Consider the following 19,173-nt stretch of genomic DNA (forward strand, 5'->3'; position numbering starts at 1 on the left):
GCGGTTAAGCAATAGCCTTCATACTTTTGTATATTTATACAAAGTCAGCTTATTGCCCCCACAATCTGGGTCCTCATTTCACCTACCTTAGAAAGGATGGAAGGCTGAGTCAACCTTGAGCCTTGGAGAGATTCGAACCTGCAGTAATTGCAGGCAGCTGGTGTTAATCACAATGCTTTTAGTCTGCTGAGCTACCAAGCTCGTTTCAACGTTTGATCAATGTTTCAGGCTGTTGACAACTGACTCACATTTATGACCGCTGCAGTGTCTCAGGGGGAGTCAGGTGATCCCCTTTTCCGACTACAAAATCAACATGGAAGCCAGGTGCACATAACAACCATGTTATCAATTTACCAACTGCAGTGATTCACTTAACGACTGTGGCAAGAAAGGTTGTAACAATAATCAGTGGAACAACTTGCCTCCAGAAGTTGTAAATACTCCCAACACTGGAAGTTTTTATGAAGAAATTGGATAACCATTTACCTGGTGTAGGGTTTCCTGCCTGAGCAGGGGGTTGGACTTAGAAGACCTCCAAGGTCCCTTCCAACTCTGTTATTCTATTCTATTCTATTCTATTCTATTCTATTCTATTCTATTCTATTCTATTCTATTCTATTCTATTCTATTCTATTCTGTAATGAGGCAAAACTTGCTGAACTAACTTCTGTTCCATTAGCAACGGAAACTTTGGGCTCAGTTGCAGTTGTTAGTTCAAGGACTATCTGTGTCATGTGAAGCAGAGTTTAACACACATACCCACCAGTGGTGGGTTTCAAAATTTACTACCGGTTCTGTGGGCGTGGCTTGGTAGCATGGCAGAGGAAGGATACTGTACAATCTCCATTCCCACCCACTCCAGCTGAAGATTACTGCAAAATCCCCATTTCCTCCCAATCAACTGGGACTCAGGAGGCAGAGAATAGATCGGGGCGGGGCCAGTCAGAATTTTTACTACTGGTTCTCCGAACTACTCAAAATTTTCGCTGCCGGTTCTCCAGAACTGGTCAGAACCTGCTGAATACCACCTCTGATACCCACCCTTCAGAAGGTTGCATGAACTCACTGATACAAGCGAGCCTCAGACAATTGTTGTGTGTTTCTGGTCACACAACAATTAATGAGGTTTAATTGCAAGAATTTCTTTTAAGTATGATTTTGGTTCCATAAGCATAATACTCAACCTTTGGTGCTACAGCTCCCATAACTCAGGTCAGTCATGCCCTTTGTAGTCCAGGCCATACCCCAACTCTTATGGAGGGCGGAGCTATGCTCCTATAGGCAGTCCTTGAATTTCAGCAGTTCAGTTAGTGACGGTTCAAAGTTACAACAGCATTGAAAATTAACTTGGGACCATTTTTCATAGTTACAACCTTGGCACCGTCCTCGTGATCAAAATTCAGACACTTGGCCACTGACTCATATTAATGACAGTTGGAGTGTGATCCCCTTTTGCGACCTCCTGACAGTCAAAGTCCAGAGGGAAGCCTGATTCACTTAACAACTCTGTGACAAGAAAGGTCGTAAAATGGAGCAAAATTCACTTAAGTGTTTCACTTAGCAACAGAAATTTTATGCTCAATTATGGTCATAAGTCCAGGACTACCTGTACTTCAGCAGCTGATGTATCTTGGGTGTTTGCCTTCGTACAAAAGTCCACTGGTAGACAAAAACACACCTTTACTCTGAGTTCTGAAGAAAAATAAAAACATATAGGTAGTTGTTGACTTACAACTATTTGTTTAATGACTGAAGTTACAACGACACTGAAAAAAGTTACTTATGACCGTTTTTCACACTTAGGATCCATTGAAGCATCGCTGAGTTCACATCATCAAAATTCAGGTGCTTGGCAACTGACTCATTTATGACGGTTGCAGCGTCCTGATAACGATGTGATCACCATTTGTGACCTTCCCAGCTGGCTTGTGACAAGCAAAGTCAATAGGGGAAGCCAAATCTGTTTAATGACCGCGTGATTCACTTTATAACGGCTATGATTCGCTTAAGAACTATGGCGAATAGCCAGAAAAGGCTATGCTGGCATTCAAAGTCTGCAGAGTTTGGGGGAAAGGAAAAAGAATCTTCATACGCATTATTCAGACACTCGATTATGGACTCTCAGGATGTGACTGCATTTAAAAACAATAGTATTTTGCATATGTTTTTAATCCTTTTAAAAGTTCTGTCAGAGAGAAGCCATATAGTTAAAAAGAAGACTTTTGTTTTCAGCTGCATTTCTACAGTGCCACTTGGTGCTTGATGAAGGAGTTAAGTGTCTTCTTTCTGAGCTGGATTTTATCCTATATACAGATGGGTGAATTTGCCTGAGGGATAAAGCAAGTGGCCAGCTGCAAATGTCATCGTGTTTGTTACACAGATTGCCAGATATGAAATAAAGTATATGTAGATATTTCGATAGAAAATATTTGTAATTCAGGGGTGAATTGTTGGGTCCTTGGTGCTCCCTCAGCTTGGTGGTTTTCATTGAGATGTTTCATGACCCAACTGGGTAACATCTTCAGTGCTAGAAGTGGGGAGGAGGACTGTGGGATCCTTGGTGCTCTCTGAGCTTGGGTGTTTTCTTGCAGACATTTCATGGCCCAACTAGGTGACATCATCAGTGCTAGAAGGGAATGGGATTTGTGGAGAAGAGGAGGACTCTGAGGTCTTTGGTGCTCTCTGAGCTTGTTAGTTTTCTTGTAGATATTTTATTACCCAATTAGGCACTTGATGTTACCTAGTCAAGTAATAAAATGTCTGTGAGAAAACACCAAGCTTAGAGAGGATCAAGGACCTCAGAATACTGTATATGTAGTTTGAGTTAAACTGGATTTCTTGGTGCTCTCTGAGCTTGATGGTTTTGTTAGCCAACTAGATAACATCAGTGTGAGGGATTGTGGAGATACGCATGTAAAAAAAACTTGAAATTTAGTTCATAAACTGTTGAGAACCGGATCACATTCCATACACACCCTAAATTTCTCCCTGTAAAAGTTCCACTGTTTTTCATAAGTGGAAGTTGGTTCAAAGATAGGCAGCTATAGAAATGCTTTAAATAAATAAGTACACAAATAAGTTTTGGAATGAAAAGTGACTCCAGCTGTATTTATCAGAATGAAGAGTCTCCTTGTGGGGTTTCCCCCTCTGGCTAGTCATTTGATGCCAACAGGCAATCTTCATTAGGAGAGCAAGGCTGCATGACGATTAAAGCTCTCTAATAACCATCCTTAGTACTGAACACATTAAGCTTTGCAAAAATGTTGAGATCTGTAATTATCCCCGCCTGGAAACAAAGACAAGCGGGTTACCAAATCCCCATCAGCAGATTAGAATCATAGGATTCTAAGGCTGAGAGGCACCTTGGAGGTCTTCTAGTCCAAACTCCTGCTTAAGCAAGAGACTAGTCTATGCCATGCTGGACAGATGCTTGTCCAATCTCTTCTTGAAAACCTCCAGTGTTGGAGCATTCACAACTTCTGCAGGCAAGTTGTTCCACTGATTAATTGTTCTTACTGTCAGGAAGTTTCTCTTTAGTTCTAGGTTGCTTCTCTCCTTCATTAGTTTACATCCATTGCTTCTTGTCCTACCCTCAGGTGCTTTGGTGAATAGCTTGACTCCCTCTTCTTTGTGGCAACCCCTCAAATATTGGAAAACTGCTATCATGTCACCCCTAGTCCTTTTCATTAAACGAGACATATCCAACTCCTGCAACCGTTTTTCATATGTTTTAGCCTTCAACCCCTATTCATGTTTGTGGGTCTCCTCTGCACTCTTTCTAGAGTCTCCACATCTTTTCTATATTTGTGGCAACCAAAACTGGACATAATATTCTAATTATGGTCTTACCAAGACATTATGAAGCCTTCACGTGATCTTGATGCTTTCCGTCCGTTCAGGCAGCCTAGGACAGTGTTGGCTTTTTTGGCGGCTGCAGTCCACTGCTCGCTCCATCCATCCATCCATCCATCCATCCATCCATCCATCCAATTTATGATGGTGACTCAGTTTAAGTGATTGAGCGGCTATTTAACCATACATAAAATAGAATAGAATAGAATAGAATAGAATAGAATAGAATAGAATAGAATAGAATAGAATAACAGAGTTGGAAGGGACCTTGGAGGTCTTCTAGTCCAACCCCCTACCCAGGCAGTGGTACTTAAGTGGTGGTCCATCAAGACTCCAAGATCTGTCTTGAAATTATTACTGTTGAGCCAGGTACCTCCTAGTCTGAGGGGTCTTCAGTGTTCTCTGAGTTGCTGGTTTTCTTTCAGACGTTTCATGACCCTAATTAGGTAACATCATCAGTGCGATGATAATAAGATCCTGTCTTATATTTTTTTGAACCCCGAAATAAGCGCTTGGCTTTATTTTTGGGGAGGTCTTATTATTTTGGGACACGTGGAGGAAACCAAAGGAAATGGTAGGGACCCGGCTGTGCATGCGTTTAAATATTTTCGGGGAGGGCTTATTTTCGGGGGGGCTTATTTTAGCGCATGCACTTAAAAGCCCGATTGGGTTTATTATCAGGGGATGTCTTATTTTTGGGGTAGAAGACACTGAAGTTCTTCGTGGTCTCTGAGCTCGGTAGTTTTCTTGTAGATGTTTTATTACCCTACTAGGCACTGATGATGTTACCTAGTTAGGATCATGAAACGTCTACAAGAAATCAAGCAAGCTCAGAGAGCACCCAGGACTCCTCATTTCAACCCTGATCTACAAATATTCTCCTTTATTGGCACCTCCTATTCTATCCCTGTGCATTTGGCTTTTCTTGCCTAAGTAAGTGTAAAAAGTTGCTTTTCTCACCATTTTGCTTCAATGCTCCAGTCTTTTGAGATCCTTCTGGATCTGGAGGTTTCACGGAGCATGTATTGGAGGAATTGTCTTCATGGCAGATTAAATACTTTCTGTGGAGAAGGTTCTGAATTCAACAGACCTAGGAAAGATCTCTCTTTCAGTCTCTGTACTGAATGTCTATTGAGATTCTTTGTCATCCAAGTCATGGTTGTCCCAATGGTGCTTTCTTCTTTTCTTTTCAAGAGGCAACCGGACTTTCTGGTTTTTCTTTGAAGACGTTTCGCTTCTCATCCAAGAGGCTTCTTCAGCTCTGTTTTTCTTCTTCAGAGCTGAAGAGGCTCCTTGGATGAGAAGCGAAATGTCTTCAAAGAAAAACCAGAAAGTCCAGTTTCCCCCTGAAAAAAAGCACCTTTGGGACACTATTTAATTTTTGATTGATTGATTATTTTATTGGCCAAGTGTGATTAGGCACACAAGGAATTTGTCTCCAGTTTTTTCTTTCTTATCCTTTTCCTAAAATGTCCTCAGATTGTGGAATTCTAGGCTATTTTGTCTGTTTGTTGTGCAAGGCTTCCAATACAACCGTGCATTCAAACGTCTTCATTTCCATGATGCGTGTAATGGCAATCCTCCAATTACAACGGCAATTGGGACCAAAATTTCCATTACTAAGCAAAGTGGTCATTAAGTGAGTTGCGCCCAATTGTATGATCTTTTTCTACCCGGGTTGTTAAGCGAGTCACTGCCATTAAGGGAATTATCATAACTCGGAGCAGTGAACATTTCTAGTAAGTCCTTCCTCTATTTTCTCCACAACAACCCTGTGAGGCGGGTTGGACTGAGTGATTGCTATTTGGTGGATCCATATACGCATATTTACATTTTCTATATAATTTCTGTGTGTGTGTGTGTGTGTGTGTGTGTGTGTGTGTGTGTGTACACATGTATATTTTTGGGTCCTGTAATTATTTTTGTTTGTTTTTCTGTTATTTTGTTGCATTTTTTTTTTTTTTGGCTTTTACCCGGTTCAAAGTCACCCAAGGGATGGGCCGCTATATAAATTGACCGAATGAAAGAGATTATGCTGCATAATATAAGGGTAAAAAATGCCTCTTTAACACTTAACACCCACACACAAAAAAAAGGAGACTTTCACACTATCACTTTTTCCTCAGGGAGCCGCCGATCCCGCCTTTTTATTTTGGTCACGTGTTGGTGACGTCACCCGGCCCCTCCCCTTCTCCCCTCCCGATTCGCTAGTAAACAGTCCGTGTTAGTTAGAGGAGCCCCAATCCGGAGCGGAGAGACTCCCCAATCCCCGTCTGCCCCTCCCTTTTTTTTTTTTTTCCTAGTCCTATTCCTCCGCCCCTGTCAGCATCACGTGACCGAAGACGCCGAGCCGGGAACCTCCCGAGGAGACTACTGAGGAGAAGAGTGCGCGAGGCGGAAGAGGCTTGCTGCGCAGGCGCCGACCGCAGACGCGGGGCGGGCCCAGACGAGCCAACGCGCCTTCCTCCGGCTTGGTCACGTGCCGCTCTGAAGGGAGGGAGACGGGGAGGAGGCGGAGTATACGAAGGGGGAGGAGGAGGCGGAGGGAGGTCACGTGACTGTGGGAAGAGGGGGGGGCGCCGCCGCCGCCGCCGCCAGTGCTGCCGCCGACGCTTTGTGAGCACGTTGGGCAGGTAACGAGCGCGCGCGTCCGCGGCGAGGGCGGGTGGGGGCCGCGCGGGTGGGGGCTTGTCCGCGGGCCCGCGCACGGTCGGCGGGGTGGGGGTGGGCGTCCGTTCTCCCTCAGGGCGGTGGGCGGGCGGGGGGGGTGTGGGGGCTTCAGAAGCGCCTCAGCGCCCCCCCCCCTTTTTTTTTTTTCGTCCCCTCAGAATGGCGCCTCGCGAGGGGGAGGGGGAAGGAGGAGGAAGAGGAGGAGGCGGGCCCGCGACCCCCTGAGGGAGGTTTTTAGGGACAAACCTCCCCCCTTCCTGAGGGGAAACCTCGAGAAGGGAGGGGGTGGGGGAGAACTTTCCCCTCAGGCGGACTACACGCCCCATGCTCCCCAGCGCTGAGCCCGTATGGGGCCTATCAAGGGGGCTTTGCCTCCCCTCCCCTTCCCCAAAAGAGGCAGAATAAGTGACATTTTCGGAGGGGGGGGGAGCAAAGGTGGTGGGTCCTCAATCCCCCTTCTGCCCCCCCTCTCCTCCTCCTTTTCCGGGGTCACTTTCTACTTTTATTTATTAATTTATTTATGATTCCGTCTCTATATGCAGCCCCATTCTCTGCTCCCCCCCTTTTGAGATCACTTTCTACTTTTATTTATTTATTTATTCCATTTCTCTGCCCCCACCCTTATTTCTCTTCCTCTCCCCCCCCTTTTTGAGATCACTTTTTACTTGTATTTATTAATTTATTATCCCATTTCTGTATGCAGCCCTATTCTCTGCCCCCCCCTTTTTGAGATCACTTTCTACTTTTATTTATTTATTTATTCCATTTCTCTTTCTCCCCCCCCCCCCCCACTATTGTCTCCCACCCCCTTTTCGAGGTCACTTTTTACTTTTACTTGTTATTTTTTGGTATTCCATTTCTCTGCCCCCACCCTTAGTTCTCTTCCTCCTCCCCCCTTTTTGAGATCACTTTTTACTTGTATTTATTAATTTTATTATCCCATTTCTGTATGCCATCCTATTCTCTGCCCCCCTCCTTTTTGAGATCACTTCTTAATTTTATTTATTATTATCCTATTTCTATATGCAGCCCTATTCTCTGCGCCCCCCCCAGATCACTTTCTACATATATTGGTATTATTTATTATTCCATTTCTCTGCCGCCCTATTCTCTCCCTCCCTCCTTTTTTGAAATCACTTCTTACTTTTATTTATTATTTATTATTCCATTCCTATGCAGCTCTAGTCTCTCCCCTTGCGTGGCGCCACCCCCTCCCTTCGAGGTCACTTTCTACTTTTATTTAATTCTTATTTACGATTCCATATCTTGCAGTCTATTGGAGGGGACAAGAAGCTTACGTGGGGCGCCCCGCCCTTGCTTGGCTGCCCTGGCATCTGCCATGGAAAATCCAAAAATGTGCTCCCTCCCAGCTTCCCCTTCTCTGAGCCCAGTTTTATTTTGGGAGGATAGCAATCCCTTCCCAGGGTGGGTGCCTCTGCCACCCTTGGCTCCCTTCCCAGGATTGGCCGTCTCCCCCCTCCTGCTTGGAACAGGGGGTCTCTCCGCCCTCCAGTCCTTCCTGGCACAGCCTGCAGGGGGTCTGCATGGGACAGAAGGGTTGCCTGTCGCCTCCCTTGCTTGCTTTGTGTGTCTCTTCCTGGGTCAGGCTGGTGGGAGAGTGGTTTCAATCCAGCTCTTTTCCAGAGTAGTCCTTGAGTTTGGACTTATTTACTACATATAGGCATAGATAGTCCTCGACTTATGACCACGAATGAGCCCAACATTTCTGTTGTTAAGTGAGACACTTGTTCACTGAGTTTTGCCCCATTTTAGGACTTTTCTTGTCACGGTTGTTAAGTGAATCACTGCAGTTGATAAGTTAGTAACTCGGTTGTTAAGTGAATCTGGCTTCGCTGTTGACTTTCCTTGTCAGAAGGTGGGAAAATGTGATCCCATGACCTCGGGACATTGCAGGACACATCATAGATATGAACTAACGGCCAAGCACCTTGCTTCTGATCACATGATCATGGGGATGCTGAAAAAGTCATAAGTATGAAAAACCTTCATAAGTCACTTTTTTCAGTGCTGTTGCAATTTTAAATGGTCATTAAAGAAACTGTTGTAAGTCGAGGACTACCAGTAAATCCTCTACTTATAACAGCTCATTTAGTGATCATTTTTCACATTTAAGACCATTGCAGCCTCCCTATAGTTATGTGATCAAAATTCAGATACTTGACAACTGACTCATATTTATGACGGTGGCAGTGTCCTGGGGTCATATCTCCTTTTGGGTTCTTCTGACAAGCAAAGTCAATGGGGAAGCCAAGTTCACTTAACAACCGTGTTACTCTCCTAATAATTGGTCGTAAAATGGGACAAAACTCTCTTAACAAATGTCTCACTTAGCAACAGATTTTGGGCTCAATTGTGGTCCTAAGTCGAGGATTACCTGTAGATAAAGCTGCCCAACTCACAGCTAACGAGGTGACTCCTGGAGGCTTACAGAATTTCAATAAACGTATTGTGTTTCTGAAGTCTGTTCTTGTTGACTAATGAAACCTTAGTAACAGTAGTTGACTTGTTTCTTTTTGGAGTGGTGAGAGTCTAAAAAACAATTTTCAGGTTTAACTGCAGGGAGCATGGCTGAATCTATTTGGCAGAGATGCCTTAGTAACTGTATACAGGTAGTCCTCAATTTACAACTATTTGTTTAGTGACCGAAACACTGAAAAAAGTGGCTTATGACCCCTTTTCACTCTTATGGACCATTGCAGCATCCCATTGGTTACATGATCAAAATTGCATGGCTTGGCAACTGACATGTATTTATGACGGTTGCAGTATCCTGGGGTCATGTGATCCTCTTTTGCAACTCTCTGAGAAGCAAAGTTAATGGGAAAGCCAGATTCACTTAACAACCACGTTGCTAACAACTGCATTGATTCACTTAACAACTGTGGCAAAAAAGGTCATTCAGTGAGGCAAAACTCACTTAACAACTGTCCTGCTTAGCAGTGGAAATTTTGGGCACGGTGCTGGTCATAAATCGAGGACTGCCTGTGTGTCCAATCCTGCAGATATTCTGAGCCTAGCTCTCCTCTGCCTTAACCATTGAGCTTTGTTTGGGGGTTGAAAGCAGGATTAGTGTTTTTTTCAACTTGAGCAACTTATTAAGATTTGTGGATTTCGATTCTTGGAATCCCCTACCCAGCCATGCATGCAAGAGGAGAGATAGATGGAAGAGAGGGATGGAGGAAAGGGAGAGAAGGGACGGAGGGACGGAGGGAGGGAGGAAGAGAGAAAAGGAAGGAAGGGAGGGAGGGTTCTGGAGGTTGAAGTCCACACATCTTAAAATTGCCAAGCTTGGGAAACACTGATCCAGAGGGCAACAGAGGGAAAGAGTGTTCCAGGTGTTGAACTGCTGTCCTGGACAGGTGAATTAAAAGTCAAAGCGTTCACAAGTTGCTTATATCTAAAGTAGATGATTCTGCAAAATTGAAACTAGTATTTCTTGTGGAGTGAATTTCCTGATTGTTAACTGGTCTCCCAGTAAGTGAGCCTTAGAAACTACCGGTATTAAGTAGTTGCTTGATAGTAAACAACTCACAGCTTTTCTCTTAATTTGAGTGAACATTGAAAAGGGAATTAAAATGTACAAATGGGGGTAATGTTGGCTGGAAAAGTGGAAGGCCCACCTTGACTTTTGAAACAATTTTCATCCCACCCTTTCATCCAAGAAATAGGTGGATTTGAGTGTAAGGATGAAGGAATTAAAAAAAATCTGCAAGCCGTCTTTGAAAACTCTTATTTTGCAGTTAAATTTTTAGTAACATCTAGCCAGACACCAATTCTTTATTTAGCAAGTGTCTATTGTTTTATATGAGATGCATTCTTTAAATCTTGGGAAGAAGCTGTCCAACTTTTGACTTTTTTTTTTTTTTTTTGCAAACTTATTCAGAGGACATTTTCTCTGTTTTACCATACTAGCTTTAAGATTCTGCTGCACTACATATATACCTCACCTCCAACATATCTTTATACTAGGTATACTGGATTAAAAATGTATGCAATGATTAGAAGCATAGTTGGAGAAGCCAGGATTTCTTCAGATCTCAAATATCTTGAAAGTTTGCCAAAGTCTATAGGTTGTGCTAAATACCGATAATCCTCGATTTACAACCATTTATTTAGTGTCTGTTCAAAGTTGCAACGGCACTGAAGAAAGCGACTTATGACCAGTTCTCACACTTAATGGCCATTGCAGCATCTCCGTGATCACAGCAAAATTTCGGTGCTTGGCAACTGGCTAGAATTTTTGTCAATTGCATTGTCATGATGTTATGTGATTGCTGTTTGCGACTTTCCCAGCTGGCTTCTGACAAGCCATGGGGAAAGCCAGATTCGCTTAACAACCACATGATTCACTTTGCCAATAACTAGCGATTCTCTTGGCAACCATGGCAAAAGAATTGGTAAAATGGGGTGCAACTCACTTAACAACTGCCTTGGTTACCAATTGAAATTTTTGGACTCAATTCTGGTCGTAAATCTAGGACTACCTATAGTTGGGTCTCTCCTTGATTGGTTTCCATCCATTGCTTGTTGTCCTGCCTTCAGGTGCTTTGGAGAATAATAGGTTGACCCCCTTCTTTGTGGCAGCCCCTCAAATATTGGAACGCTGCTATCATACCCAATTCCTACAACAGTTCTTCATATGTTTTATCCTCCAGGCCCCTAATTATCGTTGTTGCTCTTCCCTGCACTCTTTCTAGAGTCTCAACATCTTTTTTACATTGTGGAGACCAAAACTGGATGCAGTATTCCAAGTGTGGCCTTACCAAGGCATTATAAGGCAGTACTAACACTTCATGTGATCTTGATTCTATCCCTCTGTTTATGTAGCCTAGGATTGTACTGTATTGGTTTTTTGGAAGCTGTGCCACACTGTTGGCTCATACTTAAGTGATTGTCCACCAGGACTCCCTATATCCTTCTCAATGGTAAAAATTACCATATGTTAATTTTTATCAGTACATCCTAAATTTATTAATTTGGGCATGACTGATGCACAGGCTTACTTATTTTTGGTTTCCTGTGTGTCTGTATCACTAAAATAATGCCAATATCTGCCTCACTATAAGTACAACTTAGATTGTTAGACACAATTCTCTGCCAGTGTATTTGTTTGCTTAGTATATTTCGTTTACTTTTTTGTTTGATTGCAAAAAATTCTATTGCTGGATTTGTGACATTTTCAGTATTTTCTTTCCTTTTTGTAATGACAGGATGTGGAGTTGTTTGTGAGTAAAAATCAACAACAAAAGAAATGGAGATTGCAAAAGCATTACCATGCAGCTTTTTCTGGTGTTGACGAAATGCCTTCGGATTGAATTCCTGCTTCCTTGAAAACGTTTCTTGAATGCATTAGATTTACATTCCTTCAAGCTATTATTTTAAAATCATTTGGTAGGGTGAAGAATACAGTTAATCTCAACTACCCCATTCTTTTAAAAAGAAAAACACAGATTTAAGATTTCTTACATATTCTAAGATTTAAAAGTTTGTAAGCTGCAAATTAAGAAATAATCAAGGCATAATTAAGCATGAAACTTTCCAACAGTTTCTAAAAACAATTTATCTCTCTTGATAACCTTTCAGCGTATAATTTACTCTTTCTCAATCTGTATTTATGTGGAGTTATATCTTCTGAAACCAAGGTCCTTATATTTTAATAATTCACCCTATCAGCACCAATAACTATCAAAGGTACTCTTAACTTCCCTTTCCATCTTCCCAAAACAAGATGATATGTGGGCACCTATGAATTTCTCTACTTTTTGTTTCACTGAGGCTAAAATATTTCTATGCTGAAACATTCCTTCTTCAACACTTAATCCTCGACTTAATGGCCACAATTGAACCCAAAATTTCAGTTGCTAAGCGAGACAGTTGTTAAGTGAGTTTTGCTCCATTTTTATTTATTTATTTATTTATTTATTTATTTATTTATTTATTTATTTATTTATTTATTTATTTATTTATTTATTGGTTCGATTTATATGCCGCCCTTCTCCGGAGATTCAGGGCGGCTTACAATGCGTTAAGCCTTCATACTTTTGTATATACCTGCTTAGTAGGGCTTTCGCCCCCCCCCCCCCAAGCGGTGTTCTTTTTTATACAAAGTCAGCTTATTGCCCCCACAATCCGGGTCCTCATTTTACCTACCTCGAAAGGATGGAAGACTGAGTCAACCTTGAGCCTGGTGATATTCGAACTTGCAGTAATTGCAGGCAGCTGGTGTTACTTAACAGCACTTTAGTCTGCTGCACCACCAAGGCTCTTTTTTATTTATTTATTTATTATTTATTTATTTTTCATATTTGTATACCGCCCTACTCCCGAAGGACTCAGGGCGGTGAACAGCCATAATAAATACAAATACATATAGAAGTTAAAAACTATTAAGAAACAGATTAATTTAGGCTCAAAGATTAAAAAACATCCAAATTTATCTAAAGAGGTTTAAAACCCAATTTAAAAGACAGTTATGACCTTTCCTGCCCCATGTATTAAGTAAATCACTGCAATTGTTAAATTAGTAACCTGGTTGTTAAGTGAATCCGGCTTCCCCATTGACTTTAGAATAGAATAACAGAGTTGGAAGAGACTTTGGAGGTCTTCTAGTCCAACCCCCTGCTTAGGCAGGAAACCCTATACCATTTCAGACGTTGCTCGTCACAAGGTCCCAGAAAGGGATCACATGACCGAGGGACACTGCAACTGTCACAAATACATCGCAGTTGCCAAGCGCCTTTATTTTGATTGCTTGACCATGGGGGATACTGCAATAGTGTGAAAAATGGTCACTAAACGAATGGTAGTGAGTCAAGGACTACCCGAATTTCAGTTTCTTTTAGTGAGATTGGGATTGATCCAGTAAGGGACATTTTGAGGTTAGAAAACTCAAACCTCAGTCTTGTACACTTCCAATGCAGGTAGTCCTTGACTTAACGACCACAATTGAGCCCAAAGTTTATGTTGCTAAGTGACACATTTGTTAAGTGAGCTTTTTCCCATTTTACAACTTTTCTTGTTGCGTTTGTTAAGTGCATCGTTACAGTTGCTAACTGTACATGGTCATTAAGTGAGTCCAGCTTCCTCATTGACTTTGCTTGTCAGAAGGTCACAAAAGGGGATCATGTGATCCCGGAACACAGCAGGCGTCCTAAATATGAACTAGTTCTCAAGCATTCGAATGTAAATTACATGACCTTGGGGATGCTTCATTGGTCATAAGTGTGGAAAATGGTCATAAGTCACTTTTTTCACTGCCGTCGTAACTTTGAATGGTCACTAAATGAATTGTAAGTCGAGGACTACCTGTACTGTATTGTGCCTTTTTAAAAAGCTCCTTGCAGTATTAAAGTTTCAGCCAGGACAATTTCCCACACGATCAAGTAGCAGTGATCCAATTAAAAATGTATTTTAAGGTTAGGGTCAGCTTGATAACTTCCTGAAATGAATTCAAAAGGAATTCTATGTCACCAGGCGTTCCTCCTGCTTGATTTGCAACCTCCCTGTGGGCCAAGGTTTAAAAACCTCTGCAAAAAAGTAAGGTTAAAACAACTTTAGAAATGTTTTTTCTCTACTTGCCTGTGTTCCATTATTTTTTTTTCTGAGCCATAAAAATAATTCTGTGTAACCTTGGTTTTACAGTAACTATTTTCATGTCTCTCTAGGCATGAATGTAAGCTAGTTTGTGTATAGCTGTATTGTAGATGCTTTGGCTGTATCTTCCCTAGTGCCATTTGTGTGGAATAGGAATTCGGCATACTCAAACTAGTGTTAAATGAAATGTTTTGATTTTTTTTTTCCCAAGTCCTGTTTATTACCACTATTCCATGTTCTAACAGAACAGCCAGATAATCTGATAAAACAGTTATTGTTAGTATTGGTGAAGTTTCTGTAGTATTGAATAAGCTTTGTTCATTCCTTATCCTTGGGAAAAAATCCTTTTTAAGAATTAAAAAAAGTGTGTTTAAATATTCATGCTGGCTTGCTTTTTACCTTATGCTTTGTAAGCAATTTTATTGTGCTTGGAAATACAAATACGAAATGGCTGTAACTATGGATTCTTATAAATATATGAGTGATGGAATGAAGGAAAATACTCCTCGCTATTTAAATAATTGGGAGTAAGATTACCATATTATATAGGATAGATTGTTCCCTCTCAAATTTGTAAAGCAGAAAATCCTTATTAATATAGTTCCACAATATTGTTTTCCACTAAAAATGTTTTAATCTTCACACTATCACAAGGTCATTTAAGGACAGCTAGGTTGTAAGTTTTCTCTTTCAGATTCCTACTAAATCTTTCTGTGGTTTATTGATTTTAGAATCTGACTAGGAACTAGACCTCTCTGTTGTGATTTTCATTTTGGAGTAAATTTATATTTTGAGACATTTCTCATCTTCCTTCTGCTTTCTAAAGAAAAGCTATGTCACTAAAAGCTGATTGTGGCAGGAGTTTATCTCAAGGAGCATAAAACATATGTCTAGAACTGATCAGTTTCTTCCAGACAAAAAATGCTAATCTGTCTATAAAGGTAGAATTAGAATTATAAAGATAGATGGTGACGGCATGTTGCTGTATTACTCAGTCTTGTCTTTTCAGAACTGAGAGACTCAATTATCATACATTTCTGTTAGTTAGTGGGAGGGTAAAGAATCCCTGAAAAATGCTGAAGCTCCAGCTGTTGACACTGGACATCTGGATCAAAATTTCCTTTAATATCTGAAAGCCCATCAGAAATTGTGCTTTCTGGTTTTTTTCTCCAGAGCAAAAGTGAAGCGTGTGAACAGCCCAAGGCCAGCCTTGAACACCATGTGGCTACTAGCAAAGGACACTGTTTAGAAAGAATGGTACATGAAAAATGGAAAGCATTTTGTGGTTCAGAAGAAACAAGCCCTGAGCAATTTGTTTCTCCATGCTTTGGTGAGATCAAAATCCAAAATAGCTTAGGATGTTTTGGCCGTGAGAAACAGGCTTCTAGGGTTGCAGCAAATCTGGAGGACGGGTGGCTGGCAGGAAAGAGATACAGATACTCTCTGCTTCTGTGCCACCGTTGACTTAATTGTAGCCTCCCTTGCACTTCTTATTTATTTTGTATGTGATGAGAACGTGACAGAAGAGAAGTAAACATATACACACAGTCAATGATAAAGGTTTGCAGGGGTACAGCAGTGGTCCCATAACTGGATGTCCAATTCAGCTGTCCCGCAGATCTCACCTCTGGCATTATGTCATGCAGATCTTCTAGGGAACCAGGGAATGCATGTTGTCGTGGACAGTCTCGCCCATTATTATTATTATTATTATTATTATTATTATTATTATTATTAGTTAATCTTTAGTGAGATTCACAGCCTTTGAGGCTGATTAATAGCTCAGCAGCTCGAGTCCTAACCAAGGACCTAGGAACTGTTAAGGTATCGTCAAAGGATGTAAGCTGTTCCAAGTAAGGTGGTTTTTTGTAGAGTCAAAATGTTCAAGTCCGGCAAATTTAGAATTTCTAAATAGCGGGGTAGCCCTTTGGGTATTGCTCCAAGGGCTCCAATTACAATCGGGACAACACACGATTTCTTTTTCCACAGTCGTTCAACTTCAATTTGCAAATCTCGGTACTTTGTGATTTTTTCTTGCTGCTTATCTTCAATCCGTGCATCACCAGGTATTGCAATGTCAATGAACCATACTTTTTTCTTTTCAACTATTGTTATGTCAGGTGTGTTGTGGACCAAGTGCCTGTCAGTCTGAATCCTAAAGTCCCACAAGATCTTGAGTTTCTCATTCTCTAAAACTTTCTCAACCTGATGTTCCCAGTGGTTTTTGCTGTACTCAAATCCAAACTTCTGGCACAATTTCCAGTGAATGATCTTAGCAACATAGTCATGGCGTTGTAGGTAGTCAGTTTGTGAAATTTTGCTGCATCCACTGATCAGGCAGTCGGTGGATGCAGCAAAATTTCACAAACTGACTACCTACAACGCCATGACCGTGTTGCTAAGATCATTCACTGGAATAATAATAATAATAATAATAATAATAATAATAATAATAATAATAATAATAAATAATAATTAAATTTTTATATCGCCCTTCTCCCGAAGGACTCGGGGCGGTGTACAGCCATATTAAAACAAACATATACCATAAAATTTAAAAACAATTTAAAATATATAAAAATTTGGCCCTTATGTTAAAAACTACAAACACCCAATTAAAATTCATTAATTTTCATAGTTGCCATATCAGCACCTTTGCATTTGAGGCAGCCATTTGTCATAGAATCATAGAGTTGGAAAGCACATCAATGAATCAAAACCAGAGCTGAAATGGACCTCGGAGGTCTTCTAGTCCAATCCCCTTCTCAAGCAGGAGACCCCATTTCAGACAGGTGGCTGTCCAGACTCTTCTTAAAGACCTCCAGTGATGAAGCACCTATAACTTCTGGTGGCAAGCTGTTCCACTGGTTAATTGTCCTCACTGTCAGGAAGTTCTTAATTCCAGGTTGCTTCTCTCCTTGATTAGTTTCCAACCTATTGTTTCTTGTCTTGCCTTCTGGTGCTTTGAAAAATACATTGACCCTCTCCTGTTCTTTGTGGCTGCCCCTCAAATCTGGAACACAGCTATCATGTCACCCCTAGTCCTTTGTATTGTTTACTGAGCTTTGATCATGTGACCATAGAGATACTTCAGTGGTCGCAAATGAGTAAAAACAGTCGTGAATCACTTTTTTCAGTAACTTTGAAGGTCATTAAATGAACTGTTGCAAGTCGAGGACTATTTGTACAACCTTACTGATATTACAGAATATTTGTAGCTCATGGTTGAAATGGATAATCCTTGGTGCTCTCTGAGCTTGGTTGTTTTCTTGCAGACGTTTCATGAACCAACTAGGTAACGTCATCAGTGCTAGAAGGGGGTGGACTAGATCAGGAGTCCCCAACCTTTCGGACCTCAGGGACCATTAAATTCATAATTTTAAATCCTGCGGACCAATAATATGATCTACCTAATGACCAGCTGGTAGGCGTGGCTAGGTGGTCATGTTTTTGGGTGGGCGTGGCCAACTCAATGTCACTCACATCGAGGGGCACTTCGCCAGCCTCTCCCCTCCCCTCCCAGCCACTCCTGGCCTCCCTGCCCGTACTCCTTAGGGCCGCAACAGGAAGCAGTTGTTGGAGCTAAGTAGCCATCACGAGAAAGAGTTGGCAAAACAGCTCAGTTCAAATTGGATTTGACCGAGAAGGAGGCTCAGCAGAAGCACCTCACTGAGGACTACGAGCATAGGCTTTCCAAGGAGAGGGAATACCTGTGGGAATGCAAGGCCAGGTACCGGCGCCTGGAGGCTCAGCGGATTGAGATGGTCAGCCAGTTCCAGGCCCTGAGGCAGTCCCACTGGAACGAGGCCCTCCGGCTCTTTGCCACCAGCAGCGCTTCCCTCCAGCCTTCACCCAAAGCCCCGCACCAGGAGGCCGAAGCACACCCCTAGTCAGAATTTCTGCCCCCCCTCCGACCCACACAAAAAGACCCCGAAGGGGGAGACTCTCTGCAGCAACACAAACGTTCATTGCACGTATCCGGCCCAGGGGTCGTAGTTTCAGGACCCCTGATTTAGTGCCATATAAAAAATGCAAATAATTTTTTTGTGGACCACCAAAATTACTGGACTAGATAACTCCAAATGTAAGCAATCCAGCCTCTAAGCCAGGAATTTCCTCTTTTTCTGCACTCTTCCTAATGACTTTTCATTCATTCAAGGAATTGGCCTTTTTTTTTTTTTTCTTCACTCCTGGTGGGAGGCAGCCCAAATTTGTAGTTTTCAAGACCATAAGTTTGCTTCCCTGTAATTTTGTGCACATTCCTTCTAATAGAAGCCCTCCAGAGTTTATTGGAGCTTTTTATTTTGCTGGGGGTGGATGTGTGCATTCATTTTTTGAGACTCTGGCTGGTCAGGAACCACCTCCTGTTTCCCTTTTACGTTCCAAGCTTGTGGATGCGGAAGAGAGAGAGAGAAACAGGATGCTTTGATCAGGGCCCAAATCTTGGGTCACATCCTTCTTTAGAGTTGGAGAAAAAAAGGCACGATTGTTAAGCATCTTGATATTCTTGGAGAGCCTGGCTTGACTCTAGCAGTGCAGATTTCCCTTGAATCTGGACAGGGGTTTGATAAGGTTATTTTGCACTGAATATTTTGAGGTTCAGCTGTGGGGACAGTCCATGGTTCCTCCCCAGCTCCATATAGGTAGTCCTTGATTTATAGCCATCTGTTTAGTGACTGTTCAAAGTTACACTGGCACTGGAATAGGCAATTTATGATAGTTTTTCACATTTACGGTTGCATTTTTTTTTTTTGGCAGCATCTCCAGGGTCATGTGACCAAAATTTGGGATCTTAGCAACTGGCTCATATTTATGACGGTTGCTGTCGCCCAATGTCACATGATCCCCTTTTGCGACCGTCTCACAAGCAAAGTCAACGGGGCAGCCGGATTCCCTTAACAACCATGTTACTAACTTAACAACCGCAGTGATTCACTTAACTGACAAGAAAGGTCGTAAAATGGGGCCAAACTCACTTAACAACTGCCTCGCTTAGCCAAAATATAACAAAAGGGCTTTTTTGGGGGGGTATGGGAA

The 19,173-nt window shown here is 41.9% G+C and overlaps 1 protein-coding gene across 2 annotated transcripts in view; it reads left to right on the forward strand.

Annotated features, from left to right (window-relative positions):
• The first annotated feature begins 6,430 nt into the window (after nt 1-6,430).
• The window catches only part of UBAP2 (ubiquitin associated protein 2), a 136,433-nt gene continuing 123,690 nt past the window's right edge, over nt 6,431-19,173 (forward strand). For both annotated transcript variants that reach the window (XM_070938977.1, XM_070938978.1), the window contains exon 1: nt 6,431-6,485. The gene's annotated coding sequence lies outside the window, so the exon portion shown is untranslated. The remainder of the gene's footprint in view (nt 6,486-19,173) is intronic.

The sequence above is a fragment of the Pituophis catenifer genome, unplaced genomic scaffold (assembly GCF_029215685.1).
Source record: "Pituophis catenifer annectens isolate HBS135680 unplaced genomic scaffold, rPitCat1.0.hap2 SCAF_2, whole genome shotgun sequence".
Lineage (NCBI taxonomy): Eukaryota > Metazoa > Chordata > Lepidosauria > Squamata > Colubridae > Pituophis > Pituophis catenifer.